This window comes from Vulpes vulpes, unplaced genomic scaffold (genome assembly GCF_048418805.1).
Source record: "Vulpes vulpes isolate BD-2025 unplaced genomic scaffold, VulVul3 u000000702, whole genome shotgun sequence".
Taxonomy (NCBI): domain Eukaryota; kingdom Metazoa; phylum Chordata; class Mammalia; order Carnivora; family Canidae; genus Vulpes; species Vulpes vulpes.
Genome location: NW_027325804.1, coordinates 249,952 through 264,177, shown reverse-complemented (window position 1 = coordinate 264,177; position 14,226 = coordinate 249,952). Strand labels below are relative to the sequence as shown.

The window sequence follows — 14,226 nt, the reverse complement described above, 5'->3', positions numbered from 1 at the left end:
CAATGAACTATTATTCAGCCACGAGAAAGAAGGAAATTCTACCATTTGCAAGAACATGGATGGTACTTGAGAACATTATGCAAAATGAAATAAATTAGGCAAGAAAAACAACTATTGTATGATATTACTTTTGTGTGATCTTAAGAGTTGAACTCATGGAAATAGAATAGAATGGTGGTTATCAGGGGCTGGAGGAGCATGATTGAAGAAGTGGGGAGATGTTGGTCAAAGGGTACAGACTCCCAGTTATAAAAGAATAAGTTCTGGGGATGTAATTCACAGTATTGAATTGACTGTGACTATAATTAATATTATTAGGTTACATACTTGAAAGTTGCTGAGAGAGTAGACCTTAAATGTTCTTACCACAAAAAAGAAATGGTAATTTTGTGATGAGATGGAGGTAAAGGTAAGATAATAATCATTCTGCAATTATATAAGGGTATCAAATTAACAAGTTGTACATCACTTATAAACTATGTCAATTAAAAAAAGATATATGTCAATTATAGCTCAAATGAAGTGGGGGGAAATTATATATGAACTATTCAAGAAATACTTCAGATAAGTTCTTCAAAATACCAAGTAAAAAGAATACATATGGGGAAACAGCACCACCAAGCAGTTGGTTTATTGGAAGTAAACAATCAAAAAAGATACTTAAGGATTGAGACATTTGACAGGCTTATTGATTCTTAAAAGCAGTGCATTTCTGAGAAAAGTAGCCTCAGTAAGGCTTTTCAGTATCTGAGAGTGCTCCATTAAGAAAGTGGGAGATGCTGCTAGCCAGCCCGCCCCAGACTGGGGACAGGTCTCAGCGAGGACCCTGCCCATGCTCAGAGGCGCTGTCCTCTGGCTCCAGGGTGGTGCTTCCTGGGAGAGGGGTGGGTTGGGGCTGGATAGTGTCCAAGCACCTGCTAAAGCCCGAGCCCAACCCAGCTGCGCCCCGTCTGACCAAAGCTCTAATAAAAACACTTCCACCCCCCCAAAAAAAAATAAAGTGGGAGATGAACTAAAACTTCAAAGATGAATAGGTTTTCATAATGACTTACAGTGGTACTTAGTAATAAGGAACTATATTTCAAATAAAATAATCCTACTCAATGTCCCTTCTGTTTGATGTTTGTACAAGTGAAAAGGGAGGAGAGTCTGAATTGGCATGTGGCAGCACAGCAGGTGCTAAACAAACACAACACATTGTGCTCTTGTACGAAATATCATGAAGAAAACACCTTCTCCTACTTTCCATATGCATACAAATGTATTAAATATGGACTCCCTACCTATACAATATAATAAATTAAGTCCCACATTTTAAGTATATACAAGTATAGGTATGCATACATTTATACTTTCATGTATAGGTTTATATTTTTAATAAAATGATCAGTGTGGAATTTCACATGCTTGTATGAAATTTTATAGTGGGTTTTATGATAGTTAAGTAATTAGTCAAATAAATCTTCCTCAAAATTATTGTACACTGTAAAGTTTCCTGTGATATAAAAAATAAAATGTTAATGATCCATGAATTTTCAAAGAACAAATGCAGCATACAAATTATATTAAAATGTTAGCACTTTTATTTAAAAAAAAAAATCAGTGAGTCCAAGGAAACCTAATGACAAAATATAAAAATAGTTTTTATTATTCTAGAATCGGGACAATAGTATCAGATACGTAACATATTGGTTAAGTGATAATGATACTCTTAGGCTTGTTATTTAGGAAAACTTGCAAAGCAAGGAATATACTACATATTAATGCAAGCAGCCATCTTTTGTCTATAGTAATGTTCTTGAAAGGTTGAATTATTTGCGTGGAAACTATCAGGACAATTCAAGAAAATTATTTGAATTATTTCAATGAATGAATGTTGGAGTTTATTTTAAATGCTTACTGCTTGCAGCATTTGGGGGATTTCATATCTCTGGAATATAAAGAAAGTTCTGGCATTTTTTTGTCATTTATTGTTACTTCATGTGTGCACAGATTTCCAGAAGGAAAAGACCAAAATCTGGTCAAATGGTTGAAAATGATGAGCAAGAGTGAAAGTACATCCTCATCATCTCAAAGAGAGTAAGTCTTTTTTAAACTGACATTTAGGCAATCTGAACTTCATATACTCCATGGGGAAACTGACAATTTCTTGATTGATGAGGAGGAGTTGGTGATATAGAAATAACTGTTGCCAAGTTCCAGCCAATAATTCCAATATATTTCTTTCATTCTTAATAAAATTTCAAAACCTGAGATGTTGTAATAAAGTAATTGTAGCATGGTTCTTGGATGATGGAAAGAACTTGAGTGAATATCCTTTAATAAGTGTTTTTTCTTGCCAGATTTTTAAAATAGTGTTTTTAATATATATATATGTGCTTGCTGATAAGAAAAATGCTAAATTTCTTCATCCTTTAATAGTTTACGTATTGACTCATTCCCCTCTCTACTACCACCCAATAGTTAACTTTTAGCGGTCTGTTAGTCATTAGTGATATTTTCAGTAAATTAAATCTATCTATAATTAATTTTTTTTCAGTTGAATTATTTTGATGTTTCAATTTCCCCCTTCAAGATTTTAGTCAAGTGTATTTGATGTATTTCACTGTATTTCACTGTTCCTGTGTTTTTAAAACAAACACTAATGAGAAATTAAAAGTAGCTGTAAAAACTCAGACTCAATTTTCTCAGTCACTGAATTCAGTGCAGTTAAAGCTAACAAATAGTTTATTATATTGTGGTCAACATTATGGTAGAATATTCTCATTGATGGATATAAATTTAGCATATTCCCCCACTAACATTTTGTTATGTTCCAAAAGCTGCCTGCAAAGAAGTTTAGCACTTTGAAATGCAGATTTTTAAAATTCCTCTTATAAACAATACCTTACAAGTGATTAATTGTTGAAGCAAGTTCACAAATACTATTTACCATAATGTCATAGAGAAATATATTGACTGCAACATTTCTATTGTTAGTAACCACAACTCATAACCTAGTTTCTATGGAAAGTATATTCAAAATTCCGTCAGGAAATGCAGGTCTATTTTCCCCAAGTAAGCAATGGGAATGGGAACTCCTGGGGTTGTTTTAGCAGTAGGAAAGAGATTCCAGAACAAGCTTCCACAAGGTGACGTCTTTAGATGAAAAGATATTGGACAGCAGAGTATTGGGGTTGCAAGAAGTATGGCTCATTTAGTGTAAAAACACACACACACAAAAACTCTAAATGAGAATTCTTAAGTGTTATTGTATATTGACATCTTCTGTTGCTCTCTGGCTGCCTAGAACCACACTGTTGGGTCAGCCTTTTACAGAGAGAGCCTCACATTCCAAAATATTTACTCCAAATTACTATCATAAAAACTTGCATTCTTCCAGAGAAGATGCTTTAGGATAATGTTTTGAGAAGAGACTGGTAAAAGAAATTCACAAAAATATTTGAGGGCTAATAGTCTAATCTTGTCTTTCACACACTTTAGTCTGTATCTGAATGATAATTTCACAGTGGAGTTTGTACTTATAAAAGGACTTCCGTTAGCACCACTAAAAAAACTGTAGCATTAATATATGTAGCTCAGTTATGTACAAAGGCCATTATAATCCTAAAGTAATATAGGGTGATGCCTTGTAAAATAAAGAATGAGAGAGAATTCAACACTACTATCTTAATGGTCATTGATAAAAATCTATGTCTTGAATCCTAATGCCTTTAGTCATAGAAGGGCATGATATTTTGGTTATCTTGAATAAGAATACAATCAATTACAAAAATGGTAGAAACGAAACTGCTTGTGTTTATTTTCTGAACAAGATGATGGAACTGATAAAGATTTATTTAGTTTAATATATTTATAACTTGTAATATTACTGACATTAAGTATTTAATTTTTTTTATAATGCCTCTGCATGTAGAATTTTACCATATCTTCCAGGTTTGGGAGGATGGGTAATATCTTTGATTCATTTAATAATCATTTTGAGTTTCTTTATGAATTCACTTATTGTGTATATATCTGTTAATATACAGTATTTTAGCATCAACTTTAATAACTACTTTCCTAGAAAATGGTAAGAAATATTTCTTGTTTTCTTACACTATTTATAAAATTAGAGGTAATATTTATATAGTGCTTAACATGCTCCTGGCACTGCTCTATGTTCTTTAACATATAAATGTATGAAATCTTTATAGCAATCCTATGTGATATTACTATCTCCATTTAATAAATGAGAAAACTGAGGTACACTATTTAAGTAACTTGGCCACGACTACACAGCTAGTAAATGTAGAAAGTATTATGTAATTCATCTATTTTTACCAAAGATATTTTGCGGTGTTTAGGCATAGGAAAATATTCAGGATGCTTTTAAAGTCATCTACCTTGAGAAGGTAGTCTATCTGGAGGGATGGTGTTCTTAAATACCAAAACACAGGGGTGCCTAGTTGGCTCAGTCACTTTAGTATCTGGTGTACCTTCAGCTCAGGTCATGATCCTGGGGTCCTGGGCTCCAGTCCTACATCAGGCTCCCTCTCACTGGGAATGCCTGCTTCCCCCTCTCCCTCTGACCCTCCCCTCTGCTATGCTCTCGCTCTTTCTCTCTAAAATGAATAAAATAAAAAATATTTTAAAAATACCTAAACACAGAGAAAACAAATATGTAATCACAATGTTTTTCAGTGTTCTGTGGTCAATTACATGACATGGAACAAATAAGAGACAAGCACTAATGAGAAATTAAAAGTAATTTAGTAATTTAGTAAGCATGGCATTGCTGAATATTTTCAAGGAAGGGGAATTATAATTTGAATGAAGTGTGGAGAATGACTTGTCAGGCAGTAGTGATAACTTGCAGATATTCAGAGAATTAATGATAGCAAGATGAAATTAGTGGCAAGTAGCAAGAGAGAAATTAGGGAGCATTTGGAAACTAGAATTGCACATGTAGTTTGTAAGATATTGGCACGAGGTAGGAAATGGGGCACGGAATAATTATACATAGGTTTCTGGGCTAGGTGTTAGGGTAGTTGCTGTTGATAATCATTCATTTAGACAAAGTGAAAGGAAAAAGCACCAGCACTGGCAAATTTGGGCTGGAGGATAAATGACTTCAGATATGGACATACTGATTTGAGTTATAATGTAGGAGATTTTGTATATGTGATGGCATAGGGACAAGTTGGATTCTGCTGTGATTATTATACTATAATTAGATTTTTAATGAAATTAGAATTTTTAAAAAATCTGAATTCAAATCAGAGTAGTATAGAGTTGATTTTTACAAAAGTTCTTAGATTTATGTGACAAAATGGTGATTTATTGATTGTGTACTTCAAAGAAAGTTTGTTTTATAATATTTAAAAATGATTGTCTAATGTCTGACATTTTAAAAAATAAATTTTGCATTAGAGCCTCTGTGAAACTTTCTTTTGCTCAGGGTGTGGGTTTGTCTGGTCCTCAGGGCACTCCATGGGGCTGCCCCCAAATCTCCTCAACAGGTGAGCAAGTGTCCACTCCTGGCTTGACTACAAAAGGTGGACCAGGGCAGCGGCCCTCAACAGGCCTCTCTATCTATAGTGCAGACAAGAGACCATGGAAGGGACCTTGGGCCAAGGCATTGAAGGACAGATGGTCAGCAGCACTTTAGGTTAGATAAAGAAGGATATTTCCTTAGTGTGGATTTCTGCCTTTAGTAAAAACATGTCCATTTGGCATTCACTCCACCAGTTGTGAAGAGACTGCTGGGATAGAAGAAATCATGTGGATGAGCAGGTAGGACAACAGAATGGGAAAAAAAGTGGTTTGAGAAAGCAGTTAAATGTCTGGCAGAGAAACTAAAGAAAACAGGACAATTAGATAAGCTTGAGAAAGCCATCACCACTCAAAATTGTAATACTAAATGTCTTACCATACCAAGCACTTGCTCTGAAATTCAGAAACTGAGGACACCCATTGTGATAGATCGGTGGGATAAGACAGGCCTTCACAGCTTCTTTGAGCAAACCAGGTCTCCTGATGGTTGTCTTCAAGTATCCCATTGAAAAGGACAGCTGCATTTATGTGTCGCTGACCGTGGTACTGGCCTGATCTTCACAGACATCATGAAACCAAAGCAATTGTAAACTGTGAATGTGCTTTTAATCTTTAAAAAGATCTGAAGTATGTTTACACTTTGCTATTACCAGAGATTTGAGACACAAGTTTTGCTTCCAGTATTGAAATCCTAATAGAACTGTCACCTCTAGATGATTATACCTGCTCCATTCCTGGAAATACTAATTTCCTAGTGAGAACCGAGCCACAGAGTAATTACACCCCAGAAACTCCATCTCCTGGATGTATCATGGAAATTGGAAAAAACATGATCAACAGATGAACGGATATAGGATCTTCAGCAGAACTATCTCCTACTACTTTTTCTGTGTTAACCATAGTTTGAATTTGCAGCCAGTTACTCATTTAGGTGTTCAGTAGCATATTATGAATTAAACCGGAGGGTTGGAGAGAATTTTCAGGCATCACTGCTCTCACTCAGTGTAGATGGCTTCACAGATCCATCAAACCCAGAAAGGTTCTGCATAGGGTTATTCTCTAATATCAACCAAAATGTGACTGTAGAAATGACAAGAAGACATACAGGAAGAGGAGTGTGCTTATATTAGATAGGTGGGGAATTTTTCACCGTGCCTAAAGTGATGCTGTAGTCTTTGCAGAGCCCCAAGTATCCTCAGAGATAGAGCTAGCACCCTGCAACAGCATAAAATTCCACCAGGCTGCAGTCTGAAGATCTTCACTAACCAGGAATTTGCTGCTCTTCCCGCAGTGTGCTAATCAGAGTTTTGAAGCTGTGTATCAACTAGGATGTGCATCCTAAGAATGAGCTTTGTGAAATACTAGGAAGCAGAATACAGAAGGCACATGGTAACGAACACTCACCAGATTGTGTTGGGGAATGACTGCATAAGAAGGTTTCCAGAAGGAACTGTCCTCTACAAAGATGCCATGAATGTGGTGCTTCAGACGGAGACTTTATCTTATGCAAGGTCAGGCCTAAACAGTATGGATTCCTCCTTTTGTCCCTTGAGAAAGGGCGGCCTAGCCTCAGATAATATGTAAACAACCTCTAAAGTAGATTGGGATGAAAAACAGAGGGCGTGCTTTGTCTGCTTTTGCCTGAGAACTGAATAAATACAGCCTGCAAGGGCAAGAGCTTGCCCTTAGCCCTAGAGGCTTTGGGACCCCCACTGTGTGTTCATTCATTCATAGCCATGCAGCACCAAGGGGATTGAACTTCATCTGAATGGACCTCTACAGTGGTTGGACAAAGTATTAGCTCACATATGATCCCTTTGTTACAGAGAACTTGGTTCTTGTCTCACAGAGTCAAAGAACGAATCTTGAGGACACAGGGGCGTGTGTAAAGGATAGAAGCTTATTAAGTAAAGATACAGAGAAAGCTCTTAGGAGTGAGAGGGATCCCGACAATGTTGCCACTGAGGGCTTGTAGGGTTGGTCTTTTACTGAAAGCCTGATCAGGGAACCTAAATCCTTTTAAAATATCCATTGATATCACCATTGAGTAAGGACTAGTGATAACATCGTTAATGGCTTCTTCCTTTTTAGAGTCTGATGATTTTTTTGGTTACAGTAGGTGTTAGAACAAGACACCCTCCTCACCCACACCTTAGGGCAGTGTGGTCTGGCTTGTTCTCTTATCTCTGGTTTCCAGACACCTCAGCATTTTGGGGATTTTTGTGAGCCTGCTTCCATGGCTGCTTACCTAGCCCTGCCTAGCCTAATCTGTCCGTAACTCACCTTCAGGTATGTTGCTTAAGCATGTCATCAAGCTTTATTGCCAATCAAGTCCCATCAAAAGGCTAAATGTAGCAACTCTTTTGTCATAGTGTTTGTCATAGCCCCATGGGCTGTTTACTGTCTAAAAACTTAAAAGAGGAAAAAGCACTTAAAGTCCCACCAATTGAAGCACCTTGTAGAATAGGTTTTCTGCGTTTGAATATTAAATAGGAAAATTCGTTTCTGGAAATACTCTCCTGTACAGGAGGAAGAGGAGATTTTAAAGACACGCTGATGTCTTCTTGGGCATTGTGGAGGCTGAGAAAATTAAGGCCATTTCACCTCAAGTTCAGCATTAGCACAAGTACAGACATCTCAGCCCCTCCACCCCCCCCAATGCCCCCCCCCCCCCCCCCCGTGCTTAATGCCCTTGAAAGCCCCATATCAGAATGTAAACAGACTTGAGAAAATCCTCCACCCCTTCTGGAGGTCCCCTAGACCAGCCGATAAAACTAAGCTGGAAACCACCTTGGGGTCCAAGTCCCTGCTCCGTTGTGTTGGCTGTACTTGGACCCAAGCTTGAGCTTGTAAATAAACGCTCGTGTACTTGCATCGGTGTGGGCTCCTCGGTGGTTTCTCGGATTCGCAATCTTGGGCACAACACCTTTTACCAAAAATATTTTTTTTTTTGGAGGGAGCAGATAAAAATAAAATAATAAAACAAAATAAAATAATAAAATAAAATAAAATAAAATAAAATAATAAATAAAATAAAATAAAACAAAACAAAACAAAACAAAACAAAATAAAATAATAACATCTTCCAACAAGAGAATTCTATCAGTCTTCAAGCAAAACAAAAACACTAATCTATTAATCTATTATAGTAATCTATTTACTGTGTTAAGTGGACACACTTGTAAAAAATAATAATGCAAATATATTGATATGTTAGAAAACAAATAAAAATTCGAATTAGAAATTAGAAAATAAGGCATTTCATCTGGCTGTCTTACTGATTACTTACTGCCAATAAGAATTTTCCCTGTTATTGAAGTCTGCCTGACTTTGCCTGTAGAGAGTTTATACAAATTTATACATTTGCAATCTTTCCATCTAAAAAACAAAAATAAAAATCTGTAAGATGACAAATATATTATTTTCTCTTAAATCAAATTTCTTCTCATAGTTTTAGAATTATGTACCAGTTTGGTATTTAAAGTGAGACACATTTAGAAGCATCAACTGTAGCCTACATTTTATTTTTGGCCTATAGTTCCTATTTCCTGTTATCTTAAGAAAGTGTTGAATGATACACATATCTGATAGTTGCCCTTTGATAGCTGTGAGCAGAATCAATGTTGTGAAAGTAGGGGAACTAATAGATTGTTATTAATTTTTTCATTCTGTTATTGGGTGTTTATTAGATTAGTTATCATGAGAAATGTTTAACAGTTTGCCCAAGCCTGAGGCAGCTCATAGATATCTTTTATTGAAGTCTTATAACATATATCTAAATTAATTTTATTCAAAATCTATTCATTCACCACCTTTTGTATGACCATTTATTTTAATCTGGAGCTAAAAATATCTTTGAAAAAGAGTGATTTTTCTCACTCCCATCCCCAGTACCACCATGTGGTTTAAGAGATAAATTTTCAATACAATACCTTTAAAAATATATGATTTTGGCTTAGTAATCAGAAATTATAGTTTTAAAGTTTAGCCAAAGAATTGGAATATATTAAGAAATCGAGGTAATAATTGCCCCTCTGAGACTTTATATGAGACACCTCTGAAATATAAATATATTTTTAATAGAGGTTCAATGCACAAAACAATCTAAAATGTGTTATTTACCATTAATCTGTTAATAAAAAATGAGGAAGTTGATTAATAACATTATAAACATGACCTTAATGAAACTAGAATTAAATAAAATATCCAATTAGTTGCATTAGCTTGCTAAAAGAAATTCTCCTGTGTGCCTTAGAAAATGTAAAAAATTGGAAACATTTGAATGATATATTATCATTCTGTTGATGGTTTGAAATTTTAGTGGTAGTAAGAGTATAATCTGATCTTTGTGACCACTCGATTGGTCAGATCTTGTACATGATACCATTCTCCTTGCAGATGAAATTGAAAATGAATGTCCAAAATGATGCATTTTATTTTCAGTGCAAGACATCAGAAGGCTAGTAGCTACTATATCCTAATAGCTGTACTCCAAATATTGAAAGGAAATTCCACATTACCACATTCTGTACAGTATCCAGAACAAGCAAAATATATGATTTATGCACATTTATAACATAATCCAAATAAGCCTATTTCTCCACTGATACATGGAGTTTACCATGGTTAGTTTGGAACAGTAAGTTTATTTAAAGGACTTACTTTTTAATTTCCACTTTTTAAGTTCCACTATGGAACTTTCCAGTTCCATAAAGCTAGGGAACATATTTCTGTAATGTATCACAAATAGTGCCTTCACAATCTAGCTAATCTGTACTGTGCTTTTTCTACTTTGTCATTCTTGTACCTTATGTTGACTACAAAGCAAGGGTGTATACTTGTCCTCTGCAACTTCCCTGAATGTTTTGTCAATAAGAATGTTATTCAAAATTTAGGAAAATGATAATTTCCTAAGACGTGAAATTGCAGTATGCTTATTTGTTACTATATTTTAGGTTGTATCTTTCTTAGAAGTCTCTTGCATATATGACAGAAGGGGGACAAATTATAACAATCATTTTGAGTATGTATTTCCTTTCCAAAGATATTTTCCATTTTCAAGCACAGGAAAATATGCAGCATATTTCCAAAATCATACAGCAATAATTTGAAAAGGATTTTAACTTTGCAGTTTAAAGAAGTAGTGTATTTGGCTAAGATGGAATGTGCAACTAGATTTAATACTTGTGTTTCTATCATTTAGTTCTATTATTTCCTTTAAACTCTGAAAATATATTATCCTTCTGTATCTTGTATGATCATGAAGAGCTCAACCAAGATGAACTGTAGCAGTGGACGCGTGTTAAAAATTAACCTTACCCAAAGAGAGATGAACTTTTGTCCTCATTTTCTAGAGGGTGATCTCTAACTATTTGGGATATCTTGCCTGATAAAATGCCTTTATCGGCCTGGGGGCCTGGGGACATGTCTGATAGTGTATACTGGTATTTATTGTGGGAGCTTTGGACCTCTGGAGAGGCTAGACTTAGGTCAGCCATATGGGCATGTCTATATGACCAAAATCCAATTAAATTCTGGATACCATGGGGCACCTGGGTGGTGCAATTGGTTATGTGTCAGCCTTCAGCCCAGGTCATGATCTCAGGGTCCTGTCTGGAATCAAGCCCTGCATCAAGCTCCCTGCTAGACCAGAGTCTGCTTCTCCCTCTCTGCCCCTCAGCTCCTCCTCTCATACTCTATCTCTTTCAAATAAATAAAAATCTAAAACCAAACCAAAACAAAACAACTCTGGATACCAGGACTTGGATAACTTTCCTTGTTGACATATTCCATGTATATTGTTAAACCTGAATCCTGGGAACTGTTACCATTGTTCACAGCTCCACTGGAAGAGAACTATTAGAAGTTTTAAACTTGGAAATGTCCTAGACTCTATCTCATGAACCTCTTCCTATAATTTGTATCTTTTCACTCTATTAGTTCCTGTGAATATAATAGCTTTTAGTGAGTTCTGTGAATCTTGAGTAAATTAACAAACTGGAAGGTGGTTTTGGGTACCCCCAGACTTGTAGTTTGTGTGAGAAGTGAAGATGGCTTTGGTGACTCTGAAACTTCGTATAATTAAATATTTATCTCTTTAAAATTTGGTTTTGGAGTAGAGTAGTAGTTAAGAACAAGTTTCTAAGGCAGTTGGTGTGGGTCTGGGCTAATAGAGAAGCTGACAAAATCTTGTGAAGATTACATAATTTAATGTTTTAAAGCACCGAGAAGAAGGATGCCTGGGTGGCTCAGAGGTTGAGCATCTGCCTTTGGCCCCACATCAGACTCCCTGCATGGAGCCTGTTTCTCTGTCTATGTCTATGCCTCTCTCTCTCTCTGTGTCTCTCATGGAAAAATAAATAAAATCTTAAAAAAAAATAAGGCACTTAGAACAGTTCTTAAAGAAGATTAAGCACTGCGTAAATATTAGCTCTTGTCTTAATTCTTTGACATAAATAAAATCCTTTAAGTAGGACTTTAATATAGCCAGTACTAGTTAAAGAAATGTATACACAGTCAGTCACTGTTAAAATCTTAAGTGACTTTTGATTGACTTTGGCCAACTGCCATAGAGCCTGTACGCATCAGTCTCCTCCATTTACTCTTTAAATGAAGTGATTGCATTTTCAATTCATGGTAGTATGTTCTAGAATCTCCTTTCCTGTTGATGTGATCAAGTTTCTATTCTAGAACCTGCCAGCCACAGATCTGAGGAAATCTATTTTTCTGGATCTTTTCCTATGGTAATGAGCCAAACATTAGTATCTTCAACTAGGAGAGTTATTTTCTGTCCAACTTCTGAACATTCTCAGAAACTCATTTTTTATTCATATAAAATGATATATTGATTTAATCTGTAATCTATTTGTGCATGATAGGTGCACTGAATCTTCACTCCCACCTATTAATATCCTTAAAATGCTTGATAATCTTTACATGATGAATAAATTCAGTACTTAGAAATCTAATGATGCCTCCTGAAATCTTATTTATAAGAATGTCTTATGTATGGTTTACTTTGATTTATTTTGAAAAAAACATTTGCATAAATTTGTCTTTTAATGATAATGCTTATTAGCCTTTTCTTTTTCTTTTTATTTAAATATTTTACTTATTTATTCATGAGAGACACAGAGAGAGAGAGAGAGAGAGAGAGAGAGAGAGGCAGAGACACAGGCAGAGGGAGAAACAGGCTCCATGCAGGGAGCTTGATGTGGGACTCGATCCTGGGTCTCCAGGATCATGCCCTGGGCTGAAGGCAGCACACTAACCTGCTGAGCCACCCGGGCTGCCCTAGTTTTTTCTTTAGGAAAACATCTTCATTGGTTTTATAAATCTTAATATATATTTACCATATCACCAAAATTTTAATTTTCCATTTTTAAAGTGAATTAATCCAGATGAGACACGTGACAAAAATTACTACATTTCCTGATTTATTGCTAAGTTATTTAAAATACATTTTTTCTTCCTTAAACAACAATTAGCCCATATGGATATCAGTAGATTAAGTTTCAATTATTACTATTTCATTTAATATTGGTGATTGGGCAGCCTTCTCCTTCTGCCTGTCTCTGCCTCTCTTTCTCTCTGTGTCTTTCATGAGTAAATGAATAAAATCTTTAAAAAAAAGTATATATATATATATATATATATATATATATATATATAGGATCATTTTCTATTTATATTTGAAAAGCTAATGTTTCTAATGTCTTTTATATTCTAAAGCATAATGGGTGAAATGTTTTCTTAGGAGGAATATATTTATTAATTAGGTATGTGTTTAATGAATTATTAGCAAATTATTCCAAAAAAATAATCTATAGTTTGTTTTTAACAATACATCTGAATGCCTTAAGCTCATTTATATAAAGATGTGGTATATTTTCAATTATCTTTATTCTAGATCAGGAGTTGTCAAATTTTTCCTTTGAAGATAACCAGATAGTAATATTTAGGGAATTATTTATTTATTTATTTATTTATTTATTTATTTATTTATGAGAGAGAATATGTGCAGGGAGAGGGGCAAAGGGAGAGGGAGAGAAACTAAGCATACTCCCCACTGAGCATGGAGCCCAACCTGGGCCACAATCCCAAGACTCTGAGATCATGACCTGAGCCAAAAACAAGAGTCAGACACTTAATGGACTGATCCACCCAGGTACCCCATAGGTGTCTGTTTCTTATGGTCTCTGTTGCAGCTACTCAGCTCTGGCAATGTAGTGCAAAAGCAACCATGGAAAATTTGAAAATAAAAGGATGTGACTGTAACCTAATAAAACTTTATTTAGAAGCAACAGATGGCCAGTGCATGGGCCATAGTTTACCAGTGTCTGTTGTAGATTAATAATATATACATGTACAAATTAGTAGACAGATTAAAGTTATCTGAATGTGAGAACACTAATAAACTTCACCATTTTTATTGCTAAAATGTTATCCCATCAAAAACATTTGATTCTTTAATATCAATTATGTAAACTAGACTAATAAAATATTTCAGGTTTTGTTTGTTTTGATTTTTGCTGTGCAAATTCAGAGTAAGGAAAGATTGAAAAATAAGTGAACAGTGTTTTAGGGACATGTGGAACAATATTAAAAACTCTAACATATCTCATATCTGTAATCAGTTTCTCAGAGAGACACAGGGGCATAATATTTGAAAAAAGTGTCTGAAATTTTTGC

The 14,226-nt window shown here is 35.1% G+C and overlaps 1 long non-coding RNA gene and 1 pseudogene across 1 annotated transcript in view; both read left to right on the top strand.

The window, feature by feature from the left end:
• The window catches only part of LOC140597469 (uncharacterized), a 181,496-nt gene that overhangs the window by 83,649 nt on the left and 83,621 nt on the right, over positions 1 to 14,226 (top strand). The window lies entirely within an intron of this gene.
• LOC140597472 (mothers against decapentaplegic homolog 2 pseudogene) lies at positions 5,596 to 7,119 on the top strand (annotated as a pseudogene).